This window comes from Grammomys surdaster, unplaced genomic scaffold (assembly GCF_004785775.1).
Source record: "Grammomys surdaster isolate TR1022 unplaced genomic scaffold, NIH_TR_1.0 125979, whole genome shotgun sequence".
NCBI classification, from domain to species: Eukaryota; Metazoa; Chordata; class Mammalia; order Rodentia; family Muridae; genus Grammomys; species Grammomys surdaster.
This window is the reverse complement of record NW_021620795.1, coordinates 4,316,773-4,340,464: the sequence shown is the minus strand read 5'-3', so window position 1 is coordinate 4,340,464 and position 23,692 is coordinate 4,316,773. Positions and strand designations below refer to the sequence as shown.

The window sequence follows — 23,692 nt, the reverse complement described above, 5'->3', positions numbered from 1 at the left end:
TCAAACCCAGGGAGCATGAGTATTATGGGATTACAGCAGGGAAAGTTGTTTCATCTTATGGTTGTCATTCTTGACCTAACCAGGTCTCTGATTCATGTAAGATCTTACTTCTTATCTAACCAGTAAATCTGGTGATGAAAGCTGCATATGTTTGGTATAGCATAGTCCCCAAAGAGATTGCCTGGTACCTAACCTTGGGAATAGTCACCTGAGAGCAGAGGGAAACTGGTTTACTGGGAGTATTGAGGATGCTGGCATGGTACCTCTAAGGATATCCAGGACTGTGACCCATGAAAGTTAAGGAGTTTAGAGCCTAACCCTCAAGTGAGATGGAAGTTTCCTCTTGGACTTAACACAAGATCTTAGATGCTAGAATCTAAGATCTAATTAGGGTAGTGTTTTTTCAGGACAGACAGAGGCCATATTCATTCCTAATGAGTATATATATGTGTGAAGAGAGGAAGATAGACATCTCTCTGCCCTGTAGGACCTAGCACAGTAAGAGTTTGAATAAACAGTCTTGTAGGGACAAACTTAATGGTTGAGAGTGCCAGCTGAAAGGCCAGCAGCAGAAAGTGAGAGCAGGGCCCTGGATGGTTTACAGGTAAAATAGAAAGAGCACAGATGGCCTGACATCACACAGCATAGTGAAGGATATTCTGCATCATTTGGGGTCCAGAAGAAAGCAGTGGGCCTTTTATAAGCACTCCCATTTATGGATGCTATCCATTATGTATGGCATGTGCTGTGCTCTATAAATGTCTACCATTTGGGGATCGTGGACAGATAGCAGTTACCCAGAGATGTTGGCACTGAAACATTCTGACCTTGCTTATAGTGAGAGATAATGGCTAAAAGATGCAAAGACCTAAGCCACCAAATAAAATACACATTTCTCATATCTTTTTCTAATGAGCAATCCTGACTGTCAGCCTGGCGTTTTAATGATGTACTGTAGCGAGGGTCCTTTAAATGAAGCAGCTTCTTTTCTTAGAAAATGTCAAGCAGAAGAAGAAATTATTTCTGTAGTAAGTAGGTCTTTTATTACTCAAAATTAATAGTGCACCCCTCCCTGCCCTTCAACCCCAGGATGGAGAATTCCATGACATTCATATGCACATACAATCTCTGTTTTATGAACTTCCTCATGCGGGTACAGGTGATAAGCTTACATAGCACCCCATTATGATTTAGTGCCTCAGTAAAGTAAGATGATATGGAAGGTCTAAGCAGTCATCTTTCTCCATTATTTTGAACACTAGCTATTTAGTAAAAGGTTGTGTCTGACATGTAGTAATTGGCAATCTTTGAGACTATAAAAACAGGAAATGCAGTTAGGGGAGAGAAAGATGATCATAAGAATGGAACATGATTCCCATAAACCAGTAGTTCTCAGACCTAACTAAGCCCTAGTCCTACCTGGAGGACTGGTTCCTATACATGGCCCAACCTGTGACTTCTGACTCCCTTTGTTGGTGGAGCCTGAGAGTAAAGACACCAAATAGGTCACTGAATGAAGCCAGTGCCATTGATGGAAACCCCACACATAAGAGATAGCTCAAGGATCATAATCTTCACCACTCCTGTCGTCCTCTTTAGCTGTGCATGGACCTGATCCCTTGGTCTAATACACTAGACAGAGATGTTTCTTGCCAAATACCCTGGCAATCTGTCAATCACTGATCAACACATACAGAGATGAGCCCTAAACTCCAGACACCCTAGGACTTGTCTTAAGGAGGTAGAGGTCCAGTCTTGTAGTTGCTTCTGTTTCTGTTGGTGTTTTTAAACACACACACACATGCACACACACACAGGTTAGGGTTAGGAGAATATGGACAATATATATAGAGAGAGGGGGAGGGGGAGGGGGGAGAGATTCCCTATTTTGAACAATACTGTCAGAAAGGTCTGGCAAAGAAAGGTAACTTTCTGATTCCCACTGCTTTAGAGTTTATGTCTCATATAATCTCCTCACCTTCAGTGGGAGCAGATCCAGCGAATTGTTTCTAACCAGTAGAATCTTATAACTGTGAAGGATATTTTTATCCCATTTCAATTAATATGGGCTAATCAAATGATTTCATGGGTGGGATTTGTTTAACCAAAAAGACTTAAGAAGGGCTAGGCCTAGAGATTCTCTTTGCTGATGTGATGAAGTAGGGGAACCCCAAGCACATGGGACCATACATAGGCAGCTGTCTGTACCTAAGGGACCACCAGCTGATACCCAGAAGAAAGCTGGGCTGTCCATGTTGGAGCCACAAGAAAAGGAATCTCCTTCATTAGTGTAAGTGATCTTGACAATGGATTCTTACCATATCAGGCTTTGGAATGAAAAACCAGCCCATTCTCTACCTCACCTACTGCCTTAGAAAAAAAGTGCCAGCAAGGGTGTGTCCAGACTACTAACCCCTAGAAGCATGAGGTCAGAAATGCTTGTTCTGAAGCACTCTGCTTTTGGTAATGTGTTATACAGCAAGAGAAAACTAATCTAAGAAGCAAGGAGAGGTGGAAAGGAGGGAAAACCACTTATCAAAACTATGCTATACAACAACCCATATTTATTGTCATAAAATGGAAATGATTTATTATTTCATGTGATCCCTGGATTTTCTAACTTGCCATGTATGTGCTGCAGGTGGTGTCAGGGAGGTCAGTAGAAAAGCCACTTTTCTCACCACGAGCTCTCTCTTCACACAGGAGTGAGCATTCCAGGGCATCTCCAGGTCCATTCCTCAGTATACTTAACTGGACTTCTGTGTAGTAGGGCAGCTGGGTTTCAAGAAAGAAAAGGAAGAAGAAAGGTGGGGAGAAGACTTGGGGGGAGCCCTTGTGATTGTCACCAGTAAAAGCTGTTTAGTACCCACCTAGGCCCTTCTTGCTCAAGACAGCTGCATAATGAGACATCTTAGAGCACAGTGGAGGGAAGAATACATCATTGGAGAAACTGTGAAGGCAGCCTTATGATTGCCTGCTCAATGTGTCCCTTGCCAGCATTTATTTCCAAGGATGGAAGTGAGAAGCTATTTATTCATTTATGAGACACCATTTACTTTTGCTTAATACTCTTTGGTTAGTGGCTTAACACTAGCTCTTACACATTTGCAATAAAACATGAACTCCGCAACATGAGCAATGCTTGTTCCAGGATCTGCTCAGAACCAACGCTGTATACATTTAAATTGGGAAAATGGCCATGTCTGCCACAGTCATGCAGCTGCTCTCCTAACTTAAAGTGATTATTTGTTGTTACTTGTTAGTCCCCTGAAGTGCAAAAGATAGAGGGATCCTGGCTGGACAGGTAGAAAGTGACAGGCTAAATGAGACACAGAAGGGATTGGCAGCCTAGTGCCCACGAGTTTAATATGGCTTACTGCCTACTTTGGCAGACTATAGGCTATGGATAATATGTACGTTTTCAAGTGAAAACAAAGAAACAGACAAACAAACCAATGTGTTAGGGAGATGGCTCAGCAAGTAAGAGTTCAAATCACTAGCACCTCTGTTTTCAAACATTGCTCGAGGGAATAAGGCAAATAGAGCAAGACACCTCCTATGATTTCCATATGTACATGCACCAGAAAGGACATTTGTACATACATATGCACACATACACCACACACGAGCACACATACATACACACAAAGATAAGTAAACCTTTAATAAAAACATGAGCACTTCATGACAAAAATGCATATGAAGATCAAATTTCTGAGTCTGTAGGCAAGGTTATCTTAGTGTGGGAATGGCCATGAGCTCCCATATTGCCTATGGCTGATGCCTGGGTTTGATTGTGACAGAAACCAACTGGCCCATGGAGCTTGAAATAATTAGTGCACAGTTCTTTAAGAATGCTTGCGAATACCTGCTCTGAAGGGTCTTCAGGGAAATTAGAGAAAGCCTTGTGTAGCTGAGCATCATTGAGATGCCCTCAGAGTGGTGTGCTACACTGGATGCCTCTAGGAATGGTAGTGGCAGTCTTCCCCTCCCTTTCCTGGGGTATTTTCTTCTTAGATAAACTGTGAAGCCACAGACTAAAATGGATAGGAGTGAGATCCTAAGTGGAATATTTATGCTTTTCCAATCTAGAGATATCACCCCAGGAAGCTCAGGACCTTACAGGTTATCAGCAGTATGGTGTGTCCTCATCCTTGTGCCTCCTTCAAAGCTACCTCAGTCCCAGTCTACCATGATTGGTACAGGAATGCTCAGGGATTGTAAACCCAGGCCTGGTACTAGAACCCAAATCTGGAAGGATAGTCATCAAAACCATTACATAGGATGGCCTCTTCCTAGGATTTCAATGGTCATATGTGTGAGTACATGGTAGGAGATCATAGATCTCAGGTCAGCAGAGTGACAGAAGAGAAAAAAAGAAGAAGAAGAGAGAGGGAGAGAGAGAGAGAAAGAGAGAGAGAGAGAGAGAGAGAGAGAGAGAGAGAGAGAGAGAGAAAGAAGGAGGAGGGGAGGGGAGGAAGAAGGAAGAAGGAGGGGAGGGGAGGGGAGGGAAGGGGAGGGGAGATGAGGGGAGGGAAAGGGAGGGGAGATGAGGGGAGGGGAGGGATTCTGTTGGGGCTCAAGGTTCTTAGAATATCCTTGGTGACCTGGTAGAGACCACCAGAAGAGAGCTAAAGCCAAAGCCAGTTTTAGAGTGGAGTAAAGGGAAGGCTTTGATTTCAGGAAGACCCCAGGACATGTCTTCCAAGCACTTCAGAAGCATTGCTGAAGCCACCCAAGCTCAAAGCTGGTGCTTTCTAGACCTCTGAAGAGACTGCATGAGGTTTGCCCACATAAGGCTCCTTCTCTTGGCTATAATCAGCCTTGCCCTGTAGCACTCGGGACAATCAAAGGCTTAGCTCTGCTCAGAGCCCCTCGGGAGTTTCTTAAAGTTCAATGTCCTCATATCTCATCTTTCCATGAAGGCTCCACTGTTCTAGTGGAGCACAGCTTTTGAGCAAAGATAGGGCTAATTCTTTTTATTTTAATTTTTAATTATTTTATTTTTTGAAATTATAATATAATCCCATCATTCCCCTCTTCTTCCAGTTTTCTCCCTCCAAACCCTCCTTACTCTTTTTCAAGACTGCACGGCCTCTTTTTTTTCTTTAATTGTTGATGTATATTCCTAAGTACATAAGTACAACCTGCTTAGTAAGTGTAATATTATTCATATGTATGTTTTCAGGGATGACTATTTGGTACTGGATAGCCAATTGGCGTATTCCTTTCTGGGATAGACTATTTCTTCTGCTCCCAGAATTCCTTAGTTACCTTAAGTTCTTTATGTAGGACTGACCTGCCCCATCCACATTAGCATGTCTACTGCTGTCCTTGTCCAGATCATGTTTAGGCAGTCCTGTTGCTGGGACATTATGGGTATAGCTTCTGCCATTCCCAGGAGACACAAATCTGACAGAAAACTTTGTGTTCCTTTGGCTTTTATTATCATTTTGCCACCTCCTCTTCAATGAACCTTGAGCTTTGGGTGAAGGAGCTGTGTTGTAGATGTATCCATTGGAATTGGGCTCCACAACTCTGCATTTTGATTGGTTGTGGTTTTCTGTAATGGTCTCTATCTGCTGCAAAGTTTCTTTGATGCAAGGTGAGGGCTATACTTGTCTTTGGGTGTAAGAACAAATATTACAATGTAGTAAGATTATGCTGGTTTAGTAAAATGGCAGGGTTTTTTTGTTCTCCTTCAAGATCTACAGCTTCACTAACCCTGAGAAATTGGTTAGGTTTCTGGTACCAGGCTTCAGTCCTCTCTTGTTGAGTAGAACTTAAGTCCAATTAGAGAGTTGTTGGTTATCTCTAAAGGGCTAATTCTTTTAGGAACTCCATCTTCCAGTAGTTGAGAGCCATTTGGAAGGAAGTTTTTGTTTTTTCTTTTGTTTTCCAATTTCCATTATTTAATTTCCATTTTCTAATTATCTCCATTTTCTAATTTCCATTATTTTTATGCCTTGCTTTTCACCTTTCTTTCTTTGAGCAGGTTAAAAGAAGATAGAATTTTCCAAAAATCACAAGCAGCCCAAGAAATTAAGATCATTGTGTGTGCATGTGTGTGTGTCAAAATAGTCCTCATAATGACCCCTATATCAGCTGTATCTGTTTGTGTCCCATAGGAACAGATTACTAAGGGACCCAGAAGGACTATTGCAAAGGGATAGATGAAAGAAGGTATTGGGGAAGTTCATCATAACTGTTACTTGTGTCTCAGGGTCTTCTAATGGAACTCAGAAGTATGGGGTTGATACAAACCTACAAGAAACTTACAGAAAACTGCAGCAGTTCACAACTAACACTTGAAATATGGTAAATCTGCTGAACAAGACAAATATCATTCTAAGATGGAGAGAGTAAGGGTTGCCATCCTTGTAGATGGGCCAGGAAGGAAAACCTCTAGGAGGATCCTGGGTATCTATAAGGAGCCATGAAGTGAGACCAGGAAAAGCTGGGCATGTGGGCAGAGTCCACTGAAGAATTCATGGCTCGAGCTGAGAGTCACAAAACTGTGCCATGCAAGAGGCTGTCAGGGCCACAGAGGCTAGCACCTCTGAGCTTTAATGGGCACAACAACCAGCTGGGATGTTTCCTTGATACAAGAGTATAGTGGTGGGGGTGCTATGGAGGATTGTAAACAGGAAATACACATGAACATACAGCTTTGAGTTCTGGGGCATCTAGGAGACAAAGACTCGGGTTACATGTGGGTTGGAGTTGGGGGACTTCATTGCCAGCTTTCATCAACCTTAATGGGTGGCAGCAGTCAAGGTGGTAGACCCTATTTTTCATGAATACTTCAGAAGGCTGCTGTCTCTTATTGGTGTTTTACCTCAAGGCTCTGTTCAGAGAATCTGTCTTTACCCTGCTTGCCCTTCTACTCATTCTTTCCCCCCTGATTGCAGTCACACTGTGGTCTGGAAGTTTGGGGGTGAGTATATGTCTTTGCTGTAATTTTTTTCAAAGGTGATAAATCTTAAAGCTGTCTTGAAAGAGTAGCTGGAACATTCATTACTCGTGGTCAGTCAACAGAATGACAGGAAACACATTTGCCATCACCACAGCTATCACCCATATGGGCCTTCCTTATAGCTGAAGGCAAAGTCGAAATGGTTCATTGTCTCCTGGCTTATTTTTAATTACTTCTGCTGGTATCAGACATCTTGTGACTCCAGCAGGAAGAACATGACACAACATGTTAGGAGGGAGACTCACTGAGGTGTGGCTGTGGCAAGTCATTCAAAGAATCACTAGGACTCCGGGGCTCCAGGCAGCCGGGTGCCACTTTTCTGCTGCCTCAGCTGCTGTGTCCCTTCCTGGGCTTGTTGGCTTTGGCTTCCATCCAGGTACTGCTGTCTTCCAAAAGCATATGAGGTGTAGTGTACATTCCCACCAGGTGACTCCAACATCTTGCAGTGAGGGACTATCCGAGTAGCCTCTACCCACTGTGCTAGCAAAGTCTTAACCCCTCAGCTTACTGTACCTCATTGTTCAATGTTTTGCTTTGCCCTGTGTGAAGCTCTCGTATTGAAACTCCTTTTCTATTTATTATTTTTAAAACAAGGTCTCATTATGTAGCCTTGGCCAGCCTGAATTCTGATTGAAAATCTTATTTAACAAGAGAAAGATTTTTGTCTCAGACCCCAAAGTGTGGCCTGATTCTCATAAGAGGTTATCCACTTATATTAGACAGTAACCCATGGCCTTTGTCCTGTCACTGTGGTGCCATGTAGTCATTAAGGCATTGATAAATGGTAGCTTGTAAGAATGGTTGTTGGGTTCCTCAGCCTGCAGCCAGAGCCCTGCTCTCTGAGTACTATTTTTCTGAGTGTTAGCCACACTTTGAGAGTTATGAGGGTGTTAGTGATCCTGCCATGACTCAGGGAAGAGCATCTGTCCAAGCTGGAACTTGATAAGAAAGAAGTTCCATGAGAAGAACTGGTTCATTACCTAGACCGGTTATATCTGCTCCAGAAAGAACCCATGGCAATAGGCCCCTGACACTCAGAGGAGAAAACAGTGAAGCTAGGTTGCACTTTGTTTTGGGAAAAGATGGCTGATTTGAGGTTGATTCTGCCAGTGTTGGGAAAACTTCCACCTAGGATCATCACTGTTACTGGAATAAAAACTGTCCCTGCCCAGGGGAAGAAACAGCCTTGTGGGAAGGGAAGACATTGGAAAACAAGGGCCACTGTACTTTCCTTTCTGTTGCTGTGAAAAACACAAGGACCAAAACAGCTCAGAAAAGGAAAAGGTTCATTTAGCTTATACATCCAGGATATGGTCTATTACATTAAGGCAGGAACTCAAGACAGCTTCTCACTACTTTGTATAATACTACTTCAGATTCAACCTCAATGCCAAGAAGTACTGAAGAAACCATGCAGGGTAATGCTTGCTATCTGGCTTGCAGATTGACTTATACTCAGCTAGTTTGTGTATACAATTCGTGGCCTGGGGATGGTATCCCCGAGTTAGTTTGGGCCTTCCTACATTAATTAGCAATTAATGTACAAGACAATACCCCACAGACCTGCCAACAGGCCAGTGTGGTCCAGATAATCCCTCTATTGAGACTTCCTTCTCAGATGACTCTAGACCAGTGTTCTCCACCTTCCTAATGCTGTGACCCTTTAATAGTTTTTTATGTTGTGGTGACACCCCACCCATGAAATTTTTTATCATTGCTACTTCGTAACTATAATTTTGCTACTCTTATGAATTGTAATGTAAATCTCTGATGTGTAGGATATCTGATATGTGACCCCTGGGAAAGGCTAGTTTGACCCCCAAAGGTGTTGTGACCCTCTCTTCGCTGAGGGACGCCTCCTTGGTGGTGTGTTCTTCATGAAAATAGCCAGAGAGACATTTTCTTTTAAAAGTTCCCAGGTTTAGGTCTAATTGGTATACTATAAACAGCATGTGACTAATACATGCAATTGGCAGATATGGACATTTGTATATATTCATCTTGACCACCAGAGCTCTCATGACACATCTCCTCTCTCGAGACGTGTATGAGACCACACATCCCAGAAGCCCTCAGGAGCTCATCCTTTGTTATTCCTTCAGGTGTATGTGAGCACATGTATGTGTGTGTTTGTATGTGTGTGTGGGGGGGTTAGTCTTGCCTGCCATAATATGTGTGTAAAGATAAAGTGACAACTATTGGAAGTTTGTTCTCATTTTCCAACATGTGGAGCCTGAGGATTGAACTTGAGTTATCAGGCTTGGTGGCAAGCCCCATGGCCTGTTAAGCCACCTTGCTGGCTTGTGGAACTTCCTCATATGATTTGAACAACTTTTGAACAACTCCCCATCCCTCTCTACCACACCTTACCAACGGTGGGTTTATAGTCTACAGCCTCTTCTGATAGATACCTTGACTCTTTTTGGTTCATGTGAGAGAAAACATGCAGTATTTGTACTGTGATAATTTGTTTGATTAGCCTGGTATCTCCCAAGTCCCTTTGTATGGTGGAAAATGTAATAGCATCCTCTTGGTATGCATGATACATTGCCTTTCTCCATTCCTTCACCTGTGGGCATTTGGGTTGTTCTCATATGCTGGTCACTGTGAATTATTCACTGTGAATAATGTTGTAATGTACATTGGAGGACATTAATATTTTAGAAATCTTTATTTCAATTCTTTTCATTCAATTCCAAGAAATGGGATTGCTGTCCATGAATGGTTTTGTTTTAATTTTTAAATACCCTCCATACTAATCCACTAGGAGTAAACCAGGTCATACCCTATCACTGCACCGGGGTTCCCTTTTCTTGCCAGCTCTTGATATATTGCCACATAGCAAGGGTGATGGGGAGAGCCTTGAGTCTCACTTCCCCCTGAGACTGCAGTACTGAGCATCTTTTCAGACACTATGGGTCATTTATATGTCTCCTCTGGGATACTGTCTACACAAATCCTTTGTTCTTTTTTTAATCAGGTTGCTTTTGCTTTTATTTTGCTGTTGAGTTTCCAGAGCTCTTTATGTATTTGGGGAACTAACCCCATATTGAACATGCAGTCTGGATGCAGGTTTTTTAGGGTTTGGATTTGTCTTGACAAAACATGAGCAATAAAACCACTACAGCAAAATTAGAAAAGTGGGGCTCCATCAAACAGAACAGGGTCCTTGCAGCATAGGAAATGACCAACAGAATGCAAAGCCCACACAGAATAGGGAGGTTTTCTGGAAACCCGAAACAGATGATGTGCTTGATCTTCCCTCAGGCCTCCACTGGTGGCCACTGGTCCATGAAGGCCTGATCCCACTCTTAGCAGCTGCCCCTCGTGCTGTGTGCCCTCTGTTCAACTCTCTGTTCCAGACTACTATGGGACATTTGTAACTCCAATTTCCTCTGCTTCGCCCTTCTCTTCACCTTCTGCATTGATCCTCTCTTCAAGTGTTAACGGCCTGTCTCACACACCCCTTTTCTATGATTTTGCTGCCAACTACATGACTAAGGTTGCCCTAGTCTTTTGTACAGATTTCCTTTCTGGGTCTCACTTCTCATAACAGACAGAGAAAGACCTTGGGAGGTGATTTGTGCTTGTCAATATCATCTGTGAGAAGCAGAATGCTATGAGGGTAGGGCATGTCTGTTATGCCCATCATATGAGCAGTATGTTACATAGCATGTATCACATCTTAGGGCCTTCCTGGATGCTAGCTAACCCCTTGCAGGTCCCATTGTAAGTATCACCTTGCTGTTCCCGACAGGTATCAATATGGATAGTGTACTGCTTTAGAGCTAAAGAAACAAAATTAAACAAGAAACGACCACCAGACAAGTTCCAGAACTTACCTGCAAACTTACCTGTGGCCTAGTCCCCAGCACCTCCTGCTGATCTGAGATCCCTGGGTGGACAGAGATCATAACCTGCCTAGTTCTTCCCCTTTGTTTGAGCTCTCTTGGGGTGGGGCCACATAGAGAGTACCCAGGAACTTAGAGTCCCAAAATGTCTCCAGTTCTAGAATGTCTACTGTGGTAGGAAGATGTGACCTTGCATAGGAATACCATTCTCTAGCACCTTGAACTTCTCCATAGCACTGATTACAAAGGCAATAGGTATCTGGCACTGTTCTTTCTGAAGTGTTTGACTTCTCCAACAGACAGGGAAGTTTCTAGTTTCTTCTTCTAAGTTTAGAACCTTGTAAAATGTCCTACACACAGTAGGCATTTGGTAAACACTTGTGGACAGAGGAACAACTGTATTTAGGTCAAGGCAAGCCTTCTGGTTCTGCCTGGGACTCACTGGCTGTACTGCTTATTAATGGTATATGTACCAAGGGGATGATTTACTCTTTAAAGTTGATCCCAGCAGCCTAACAGGAAGGATTCTTAATCCAGGAACCTGGCATAATCCTTGCATAATACAAGGTCTTCAGCACAGATGAGACATTAGCTTACTTAGCTTTTTTCTTTTCTTTTCTTTTCTTTTCTTTTCTTTTCTTTTCTTTTCTTTTCTTTTCTTTTTTTGAGTATGATTTTGGGAAATCCAATAGCCTCTGTAACCCAAACCATGCATTCCTTCTTCATAAATCTAAGCGTTAATCAGAAGCTTCCTGATACCAGATAATTTGGGCCAATCTGTTATCCACCAAACTAATGTTATTCATTCCTATGAACAGTGGGAAGAAAGCAGGCTTCTAGGGCAGGGTGAGGGTATGGAGCTCTACAGTCTAGCACTTCAAGCCTGGCTCCTCTCAGACTCTCCTTAGAGCCCAGAGCCTCTCACAAGAGCCTCCCCAGCCCTTCTCAGGATCGTCCCATTCAAACTGAAGTTGCTGTATTGTTCATTCATCCACAAAATAAAAAATAGATTTTGTTCTAGTCTCCTTGTACCTCAGGGATTCTTCTCTAGGAAAGAAAACAGCTGAGGATGGTGACTAAGGGGCCTCTTTGGGGGACTTGCATGAGCTGTATGTTAACTATCAGGCATGAATTCTGTGGCCTGACGTGCCTAGTTGGAAAGCAAAGAGACCCATGTGGAAATTGGTGCTGGAATTTGAACTGAAAGCATGATGCGGAGGGGTCGGATTAGCTAAATGGCCAGGAAGCTTCCTGGGGACCAGGCAGAGCTCTGAAGCAGATTTCCCAAGTGCCCTCTGCTTTGGGGAAGGTGGACCCAGCTGGGGGCGAGCATCTGGAGCCTGCAGCTTCAGAAGCCTAGATCTGGGGGGCTTTCAACTCTTACTTCTATGATTTTGACCCTCACAACCCGTGGAAACTCTGAAGCTTTTAAGATTTGGATCACTCCAGTTTTGCTTTCCCATGACTTATTTTGTACCTCAGTGGGATAGGATAAAATGTGATGGTTTTAGAATTTCAAAGGAAGACTGTTCCAGATCAGGACTCCAAAGGGGAGGATGTGTGCATGAGCCAAGCAGTACTTACGGAAATCTGTTTCCTCTGCATAGAGTAATTATCTTATTCCATCCCCAGCAGCAGTCCTTTCTTTTCCTCTCAATGTAGGAAACAACCCTTTAGGAGCTCTTCTTCTTATAAAGTTTGGGCTCAGTTGAAAATGAAGGAGAAAAATGTGTGAAATATTTGATAGTTGGCTACCAGACACATGAAGGAAATGTGATGGAGTGGAATAGAGGTCTGTGAGCATGCCTCTTGCAGACAGAACACTTGATGATGCTCTCTCGGTGTCCACAAGATTGAGTGGTGGAGCAGAAGAGCTGCCACTGCAAGGGAATGGCTGTAGAGCTTGCCTCAGTGTTTTATAAGTCAAATTCAAATATTCATATTCAAATATATATCCATTGACACTTTCAACAAAGCACCTCCTGACCACCCCTTCTCTTTGTACAATACACTTTTATCATACTTGCTCTCTTCCTCATAGACTATCAATAACTTGGTGGAATATGTCATTGCACTCTGAAGACTTGGGAAAGGGTAATGATTTCTTAGTATTCCTGTAAATAGGAAACCCAGCAGGGTAACCAAGAGTTAATGTCTTACATCTGAAAAACAGAAAAGCTGAGCTTGGTGTTCAACTTCACCCTCAACTCTGTGATCTTAAACCAGCTACACAGTCTCTCTGACTTTCAATCTTCAAAACAGCCTTGCTAGCACCCCATCCTTCTTTGTTGTGAGGACCAGCAACAGTACAGGCAAGATCTTTCTGGACTTGAAACCAAGAGAGTAAAATGGACAAGAATCTTGAAAGAAAACAAGTGATACAAGGCAGGATTTCCAGAAACCTCCATAGAATTTGAGGGTGGAGAAAGTAGAAGTGTTTAAGATGAGCTCTTGAGAACTTTCTGGAAGGATTCTTCTCCATCCTTGCTGAGGTTTAGCCTACATTTTAAAATTTACAGATAAGCAGTCTTTGGGACCTCCTCTGTGTGTAGGAATCTATGTGGGCCTCAGAGGCTAGAAGCCACAGAGTCTGTATGAGGGTGGGAGGTGGAAAGGGCAGCTTGTCTTAGAGACAGTGTAGAACTTGTTAGTGTCTTCAGTCTCATTTGGGATGTGAGGGGACTGTGTGAATCAAGGTGTCTACCTCTTGTATCTTTGGACTCTCAAAGCTATCTGCTACAGGACTTGGCCTTCAAGACAACAAGACTTTGATCAACCTGTGACGGAAGGTTTATATGAAACCCTTTCCTGGCTTTCCTTTTAAAACACAAATGGGATCTGGAATTGATCCCAGATAAGACATCTGCCTCTTAATTTCACTTCAGAGGGGCAGGATGACAAGAGAGGCGATGAAGACAACTAAATGCATTTATGATTTATGCCCCCTGTGATAAATCAATGGCTGATTTCTCCCCAAAATGTGGTCACTGTTGGATAACTCATACCAGCTGACATATCTGTAAAATGCATAAGGTTTGGAGGCTGAGCCCTTTCCTCAACATGTGCACACCAGCCCTGGAACCAACACTCCAAGGATAGAGTCCAATGTGTGAGTGAGGGGCGTTCTTATGCAGCTAGGAAGATGGCCACATCACCACTATCCTCTTCTCCTTGCATCTGTTTGATTTCTTATGGTTGATGACATCAGCCAAAGCAGCTTGTCTTTCTTGTCTCCAGTTTGCATTGGCCTCTGTGTCTGATGACATATAGTCTTTCTGTTCATTGGAGTTGGCTTGGGATAGCCCAGTTATCACCATAATCACCCTAAACAATCAGGGAGGTGAAATTATCTTCACTCTCTCATGAGCACCAGCTGGCTATCCAGCATGGGAAAAAGATTTCATCCCAGGGGCCAACTGAAGACCTAAGAAGTGACATTCTATAGCACTTCCTGGGTAAGGCCCCTGAGGAGTGGCCAGGGAGTAGATTCTGCCTATTCAAGAAGTCCAGGATGGCCTCAGTGCCACCAATTGGCCATCCTTTTCCCCCAATACTTCCTCATGTCCCAAGGGAGAACTCAGAAACCCAGATCTGCATGTTCTAACATTGTGTGTCCTTTAAAATCTCAAAAAAATCTGATGACCTCTGCCATTTGTTCCTCTTCAAGTATGAGATCCTAACTTCAAAGGAATTTGATAGATTCTATTAAATGCCTAACTTAAATGCGCTCATGCTTTGTGGACTCATCTTTTGATATCTCAAGAGACTCTAATTGCACTTACAGAATATTTTGGGCAGGCGGCATGCCCACATCTTCTAGATTATTACTTCTTCACCAGAAGAGTCACATTCTGTTTTGTAAACTTCTTGCACACACAGATGCTATTTGTGCCCTGCATTGTCCTCTGGTTGAAGGATATCTGTGTCTGTCTTGATGCAACTGAGACATCTCTTGAAAAGCATCAAGATCATTTTTGGGGCCTACAGTAGAAGGGGAAGATGCTTGTCAGTGACGGAAGTGGTGGAGTGAAGTACTCCCTCCAGGAGGCCAGTGAAGTGGAGGAAAATTCTAGACCAGGTTCTAGAAGGCAAAAGGAGCATGGGATAGTTGGTAGCTGGAGGTGGAGGTAGCAGCGTGGTCTGGAACTCCTGGAGCTTCTGCTGTAACCTCTGTTGTTGGGCCCAGGTGGCCTTCCCCATTCAGGCAATGTAAAAGAAATACTCACATAGTTAAGTGATATCTCTTCTGGTCCCTACATTACCAATAAACCTGTAGCTGTGGTTCTCTAGGACAATGAGGACATCTAATAATATATGAGGGTGATCTAAACTGACTCTTCTCTGGAGATGCCTCAAGGGGAAGATATATCCTCCACCTTCACATAAGCCAGGGGTACTAATCAGAAAGCATTGCCATGGAAACGGCCTGTCCTGCTTGTTCCCCATCATGTACAGAATCCTAAATTAAAAGGGAGTTTGGTAGATTCCACTTAATGCCAAAATGAAAAGCTCACATACTTTGCTGGATATTACATAATTAGGTGACTTCTCAAAGGAGTTCTAATTACGCCTATGGAATAAGTTCAAGGTAATGAAATGCATTTATCTCTCTGGCCCTCCATCTGTCCTTTAGCACAGTCCTATGGGGCTTGCCTCCTTGTTCAACAGGAAGTTTTATTTATAGTCACAGACTTTGGGAATGAAACACCAAATTATTTTTTATGAGGTACTTCTTTTTAATTCCAAAAAAAAAAAAATTCCATTTTCCTTAGCTTCAGATACTGGATAAATGGCCAAGTATAAAGTAGCTTTACTAATCCCAAAATGTAATGGTTTTCTCCCAAAAGAATTAGTAAGATATAATACTGCAAGGACTGCCAACATTAGGAAGAGATGATGGAAGCCAAAAGGGGATGAGTTCACTGACCTTGGATTTCTAGGCTGCAGCAGTAATACTCAATTAAGTTGGACGAATGAGAGAATAGATGAGTTCCTGAGAAAGTCAGTGGACAGGTAGAGGGAAAGGATCATGGATGTATGGATGGATAGATGAATATTTAGAGAGAGCAGGATGCAGATGGAAGAGACATAACTCAGGAAAATATATAAAAGGCAGTTTTGTTCTAAATTCCCCTACTGTCAAAATTGGAAGTATTACTCTGTTTTTCATTACTAGATAAAATGGAGTAAAAAAATTGGGATATTTTTCCTTATTTTTTTAAAAAGAGGAACTTGAGATTCTTTTAAGTCCTCAATAGACAAGAAGCTTCAGTGAATAATGTTAATGATGCAGGAAAAGTTGACTTTGAAGAAATCATAGATAACTTTCATTTAAAAAGTAAGAGAGTAGAAAATAAAATGGATTCTTTATAATAAGTCCTTGATACCCAGAGTTAGAACAAAATTGTGCTTGAATGTTCCTTTGAAGTAGCTTTTTCCATAATGCATTAGTGAGTGGAAACTGGGCCAAATAGCTGCCATTTGGAGAAATATTCAAGGGGCATTGCCGCCTCGGTTTCTACATGTCTCTATGCAGAAGCTTTGTATGGGATTGCTTCATCACAAGTTGACATAGTAGGAAAGAAATTTCAAGTGTCTGCTCATGCCTCTCCCTTCATATGAGGATTCATGTATCTCTTCAGATGGCTGTAGGTATTAAATGCAGTTTTGTTCTAAATTCCCCTACTGCCAAAATGTGTGCCCCAAGACAAACACAGGAAGGCCTTGAAAGTTGTAAAACTAGGTTTTTCTAGAATAGAAGGTCAATCTTATTTTGTGCCATGTGATTCAGGGATGACCTAGTAGAATGAAGGATATAAGAATTTTGTTATCCCCAAAAGGGTCTGAACACCTGGTGTCATTAGACACCTCTGTCTGGCTCAGTCCTAGCTCAGCAGAATCTGCCCAGGTGCTTTGAGATTGAAATCCAAGGCCACAACCATGGTCAGATCTCTGGGTCTAGAAGTAGGTTTTTCTCTCATCAGAAAAGCTGTTTCTGGAGCTAAGGTGGTGGCTCACCAAGTATTTGCTGCTGAATAATGAGAGCCTGAGTTAATGGGCCCCATGTAAAAAGTTGTACATGTAACTTCAGCTGTAAGTGGAGATACATGAATTTCTGGAAACCACTGGCCAGACAGTTTATCAGAATCAGTGAATTCCATGTTCTGTGAGAACTCTGCCTCAATAAATAAGCTTGAGGAGTACCTGGTGTGTTAACCTCTGGCCTCCATGCATGAACATGCATGTAAATATACCTCTATATGCTCATGACCACATGTGAACATATGAATATGTACACATGAACCACATGCTGCTTGTGAACTATTGTTACTCCAAGGCTAATTCACTCATGGTTTTGGCAGTGGTAACCCACAGGTCTAGGTCTCTCTGTTGAGTCCTTCCTCTGATTTCAGGCTGGTATAGCATATTTTCTACATGGACACAGCTTCAGAAGTCCTGGTAACATTCATTCATGAGTTATTCATATAAAAGGCCCTTCTTTGATTAACATTTTCAAACATGAAGTTGGAGCCCTTGAGTCTCAGGATTTGATGTTACTGTAGAGGAGTGAATGATATCCTAGTTCTGAATCTGCGTGGCTTGACGAGGAAGCACACGGCTCAGCTTGGTTTGGCTGAGAAACCAATTCTCCCCAACTCTTAATCTTATGTCACAGCACGTGTTTTCCATTTGGGAATTTCCAATTATTTTTCAATAGTGAGTTTAAGCAACATTTTGGGCACCATTTGTAGTAGTCGCCAGTTAATGGTGCTCAAATCAACCAGGTGACAGTGGTGGTGAGTATTCCTTGCTACTCATCCCAATGTTCTGGGTTCTTGAATGAAAGACACCTACACTCAGCATTATATTTTAAAATGCCTTAAACAGCTCAATGGCTGGACTACTCCCAAACCTCCACGTGGCTAACACCTCTCCTTTGATAGTCCTGAGTTATTACTTACTAAATTCTATATTCCATCCTTGTTGCCCTAGACCCAGTGGGCTGGGGCTGCTCTTCCTCTGCTCTTACATGTTAACTGTATCTCTGTACTTTATTTCTCAGGCATGGCAGCTACTTGTTTCCTAGCTTGGCAGCTAACCCTCTTCTTGCTCCTTCCTCAGTCCTCTCAGGAATCCTAAAATTCCCATCTCTGTCTTCTAACCCTGCCATTGGACAACTATTTACCAATCAAAACCAACTGGGGGCAGGGTCCCTTATGTGTCAGAGCGAAATGAAGCAGGGATGCTTAAAGAAATCATCCCCTTTCTCAAAAGTCCAGAGGACTGTTTAATTTGGTTGTGTTTAAGGAACACTTTGAGTTTAAGATCAAATATCAACATGCCTCATGACACAGTGAAAAAAGAAAAACCAATCAAGTCCCCTGAACACAGGAAAGAATGGCTAAAACGTTAGGAACAAATGAGATGCTATATAAAGACATCGTTAATGAAATAGGCAGTGTCTCAGATTCTCTTTCTGTTCTCCACTCTGATCAATTAGCATGTGACCGAAGGGGAAGTTCCCAGACTTTACTCTTCAAGTCCTGCTCTCTGGCAGAGCCTAGGCACTAGGAATACTGCCACCAACAGCTCTGCTAAATGCTGGGTCTCATGCCCCAGGACTGAAGAACAGCATAGTTAATGTGAGCAAAGGCTCCATATTGGGCATGGAGGCGCCCTCCTAGGCCTTTCTGTGTTTCATTACAGTGGCAACATCCCAGGCAGTGTTGACACAGGCATATTGCTCAGGTGGTGAATGCACCCTGAGCTTACTCTTGACATTTGCTTTGCAGCAAGGGGGTGGTTCACAGTCTTTTCAATTAAAACCCAATTCATTCTTCCAATGTTTGTAAATGTAAATCTCTACCAGCCTGCAAGGAGGGCTGTAGTGGTGGATGGGTTTATCATTTTAGCCACTTAGCAGTAGGAAAAAGGACCTTAAAAAAGACTCAGGCAACTGTCTGGGGAGACAAGAAGACTGTAGGCACAGAAGCAGTAGGAAAGAGGCCAGGCTTATGGGCTCAAGAGCAGAAGGTAGCTAGCACTGCCCACTGACTGATAATGAGATCAGGCTCTGATCAGGAGCTTTTGGGCTAACTGGTGGCTGTGATATTGCCAAAAAAAATCCTTCATATACTTAAATTGCTGCAGTTGTTAAAAAAACAGCACAAGAGTAGCCAAGGCTACATTGGGCAATATGCATGCTACATGAGAGTTACTAGAACTTGGCCTAAAGAGTGAAATAGTCAAGGGGAGGATAGGTACCTTTTCACCCTGTTCTAGTGGCCCATTAAACATCTACAGCTCCAAATGAACCTGGAGTGCTTATTTAAGTTTCTCTTGGCAATATAACGGATGGGAAATCATTCGATTCTGAGCTCCAACATTGTTCCTCCAGGAGTCCCATACAGCCTGCAAGGCACCGAGGGGAGAGGGCCTTATATATTGCCTCTCAGGTATCATCTCAGATCTCTTTTGTTGTTTTACAGCTTTTGAAAACAGGGCATTTAATTCACCATTGATCATTGAAATCCTCACTATGAACTGGATGCTGCAACAACCACCTTCTTGGGGTTAGGTGGTGTTCCCCTACAGAACCCACATCTATGTCTGCAGTAGACAAAATTTAAGTGACTCCTTCACCCCATCATGGTAGCATTTGGCCCCCTAGCTTTGACATTCCAGTTATGTTTTCTCTTGCTCTTTAAAGGTAGTCTCCTTTGGCAGGAGGTAGAGTCCCAACAGCAGCAACTCACTCACTTTGACACTTTCTGGGAAGAGAGCATTCCCTCTTTCAAGCCTCTGACAAAAGAGAAGACATCTCAGCTATTTTGTTAGAGCTGATTCCTTTCTGCTTCCAGTTGCAGGCTCTCTCCTTGAAGCATCTGCTTAAACTTCTCTGTCCCTTGAAGGACTTCTATTATTTCAAGCAGAAAACAGCTCCTGGAATCCACACAGGCATTCCTTCCTGCCTGCAGTGACCAGCTTTGCTCACATGTCTTTGCCTTGTTTCACAATGGATGCATTGCTTTCCCCTTGAGCATTGTCTGTTAATGGCGATGTCTGAATGCTTGGCCTTGGTTAAGTCCAAGCTCCTCAAGGGTAAGATCAGGACTGGCTTCTGAGATCTGTTACTACGCTGCTTACAGTACAGATATGCAGGCTGCCATGCTCAGAAAAGACCTAAGTCTGGCTGAATGTCCTACTCCTTTCAAATTGAAATCACTGCACCAGACTCTGCAAATCACCTCACCAGTCCTTGCCTGGGCCATGCCTGCTCCTACTAGATCGCCAATGCATGGTATGTGCTTGGGTGACATTGTAGAAATGAATGTTAGAGTGACAAAAGATGATCTTATCAGTGCATAAAGTGCCAAATGCCTAATATCACATCAGGATGCTGCATATTCTCCTGGCCACCGACTCTTCCATCTCTGACATATGACAAATGAAGCCAGAACTGAACTGAATTAAAGTGATATACACATTATTATGAAAGGAAAAGAAATGTATATAAAGATATGTAAACCTCAGGAGACAGATAGATAGATAGATAGATAGATAGATAGATAGATAGATAGATAGAGTCTGTTCTAAAGTGCAATATTTAGAGAACACAAATATGGTAATTATACTGAAGCCACTAGATTGGAGAAAATGCCCTTCAAATAGATGATGGAGAAATTTAAACCAGTGACTGGGGGTTCTTCTGAATTTAACCTAAATTTCCCAAATTTAGAATTAACCCCAAAATTCCAAGAGTGTAATTAATCCATTTTCCCCATGTTCACCCAGGACGAAGGAACACAGGTACAATTAAATGTCCAGCTAGATCTGTCTATCTTATAGCTGGGGTAGCCTTGCCCCCACCCACCTCCACCTGTCCCTGAGAAAGCATGATCATGGGACTACTATGGAGATTGTAAGCCTTCATGCTTATATGCAGTGTGCCAGTAAGTTTTTTGTCACTTGTCTGAGTTGAACACCTTTTCCTGTGCTTCTCCCATGTCCACCCAAAAAATGAATGCCACAATTATGAAGTTGTCAGATTTCCCAGGCTGTGTTGGTATAAGCTGCTAATAAATTAGGTGCACAGAAGTGTGATGCTGGGGCATTTCCTCCTGGAGTTCATAGGTCTTCTAGAACACTCATGACCTATCACAGCTTGTATAGCAGTGTATGCCCTAATAAACCAGAGGAGCTTTGCTGAGAAGGGATAGATCATCATGAATCTTTCTATTGGCATTTTCCTTCTAGAGGCACAAATAATGGAGCAAAACTGCCCCATCTGGATGTGCTGTAAGAGAACTCACAGCAGGAAGCTGTTTTTTCAAGCATTACAAAGGCCATTGTATGTATCAGGAGTGAGAGCACTGCTACGAGGGCTATGAGCTGCAGTGTGGAATGAAAACCATTTACAGGTCTTTATCATGGTGATTATAGACATTAGCTGATTAGCTGGACTGTCAGGGTCCCATTCTCCCTTCCTGTGATGAGTTACAGTCTTACCTGGTTTCTCCCATTTAATTTGCAGACTTGTTTGCTGTCTTGCAAGTTATGCAAGCAGACACACCTTGAAAGGTGTGTAAACCTCTTTAATTTGCATTCTGTTCCACTTCCTGGTGAGGCTTGCTCTATGCTGAGCATAGTGGCCCAGTAGAATAAGGGAGAGTCTAAGTATGTGACCCTGAGGATTCTCTCTCCTGCTGGCCTTCACAATGTGCAAAGGGAACAATGATGAAAGACAGAAAACTATTCACAGGGTGATATTGACCAGAAATGGATTATTTTGGCTAGGGAATCAACCTTTCCCTAGTGGAGGCTTAGTCGTCATTAAACAGTAAAGTTGAAGAAGGGCACAAATCGTATAAAATACAATACCTAGGGATAAGTCAGGAATCCGTGTTGTTATGAAGATCCACAAGAGGGCCCATCCTCATCTTAGAAGCAAATGGATATTGGTCTGGTTTGTTTGTTTTCATTTGTTTTTGATGGAATAGCAGAGGACTTACTTCAGAAATTTTATAGCCAGTCAAGGCTAAGATGCTGTCTTTGGCTTTCCTTCCTTTCCTCACTTACTGGTCTGGGCTCTTGCCCTTGTGAAAGCTGTGGGAGAGTTCTGGAGGCTTCTGGGATGCTGCTTCATAGGCACAGAGAGACTTTGGGGGAGCTCTCAGAAACTGAAGAGTATCTGCCCCTGAGCCAAGCCCTTTTCTCTTCTGCAAGGCTTTGGATGATGCTTCCTAAATAATCATTTTGCTGTAGGGAAGGCAGAGGAGAGAGCAAGTGAGGGAGGGTGTGATTTATCAGAAGTGACAAGGAGACCAAGTACCTGCCTGTGCCCTCAGCTCCCTTCCTATTTATATAACAGCTGACCTTCCAGTTCCCCCCAGCAGATGGCCTGCTGAGGTTCAGGGAGTCTCTGGTAATACAGCTGCTCCTGTAGGCAGCATAGGAGACCCATAGACTCTCTCCCAGCAGTAGGAGCCAAAGTCTGCAGAGGGAGGAGCTGTAGTTACCTCATGACAGAAACAGCGGTGAAAATGGAGACTAAAAGCCAAATGCTGCTTGCAGATTGGGAATTGCCAAGACCTAGTACCCCAAGACTCAGGGAAGCAGTAAAATCCAGGAGGAGTTAGTAATGGGGCACCATTGCATTTGCCCGTAGGCTTCTGCTGTAATGGGACAGTTAGAGAGACTTGAGGGAGGTCTCCAAAGAACAAGAATGTGCTCACCAAGATGACTGGGCTCTGCCAAGGGAAAAATGAGTCTGGCATCCAGAGAGGTTTTCCAAGCAAACTGAAAGTTCTCTCTTGTTGTCCTGAATGATGCGGATCCCCTGTGGGGTCCTTTTGCTGTAGGGCAGAGTGTTTGAGTACCAAGAGACCTCATTTGGTACAGGATGTTGAGTACATGGCTGCTTTTCTAAGGTTTCCATTGAAGCTGGCAGAGCCAGCTCAGGTAATTAGCACCTGTGAGAAGCCATGGGAGTCAGTCAATGCTGCTTTTATTGGCTGAAGTGTCTTAATCAGGCTGGCTGCTCTACAGTTCCTAGGAGGGGAGCTTAAAGAAAAGGAGAGATACCTCCTGTCCCGGGGCAAGGGGCAGCTGAGAAAACAACACTTGGCTCATGGTCCCGTATGTCTTCTCACCCCACCATGCAAGTTCTAACCCTAATTCCAGCTTTTCTTTCAGAGGTTCCTGGGTAGACCTCAGACCTCCTTCCTATATTTGCACTGTTCTTTCCTAAAGTCCACTGATGGGATCTCGGGCTTCATCTCTTAAGATTGTTTCCAGAATAAAAACTAAAGACTAAATAGGCTTTGGCCTTTGGTGATTGGGAGTGATCTGTGTTATCCAGGCCTGGTAATTGTTTAATTCAGGGTAAAATTACCATCTGATCAGGACTGAAGCTGTGTCTTTGGGACAACTTGCTTTGCACTATTAGCCTACAAGCTAAGATATTTTCTTGCTGAGAAACCCTGAGCATGATGAAGTAGGCTTTACCATGTGTAGAATAGAGTTGGTTATATGAGCTCTCTCCAGGCAGTTTCAGGAATGAGCGCAGAATGCACAGATGCTTGTGCATAGGAGCTGATATAAAGCAAATATCCAGTAGATGACAGCAGTGCTGCTGCTGGGGCTGCTGCTGCTGCTGCTGGTGGTGGTGATGATGACGATGGCTATGATGACAACGACCTCTGTATTTTGGACATCCATAGTCCAAAGCTTACAGCTTAGTTTAAGGATGATACTCAAATGTAATTTTGCATCCCGGCTTCTTTAGAGCAGGGCATCTATCAGTTACTTGTATTGTTGTGACAAAATACCGGATGGAAAGCAACCTAAGGAAGGTAGAGTTTGT

The 23,692-nt window shown here is 43.0% G+C and overlaps 1 protein-coding gene across 2 annotated transcripts in view; it reads left to right on the top strand.

Moving 5' to 3' along the window:
* Positions 1 to 23,692, top strand: part of Cacna2d3 (calcium voltage-gated channel auxiliary subunit alpha2delta 3) — a 793,771-nt gene that overhangs the window by 416,567 nt on the left and 353,512 nt on the right. The window lies entirely within an intron of this gene.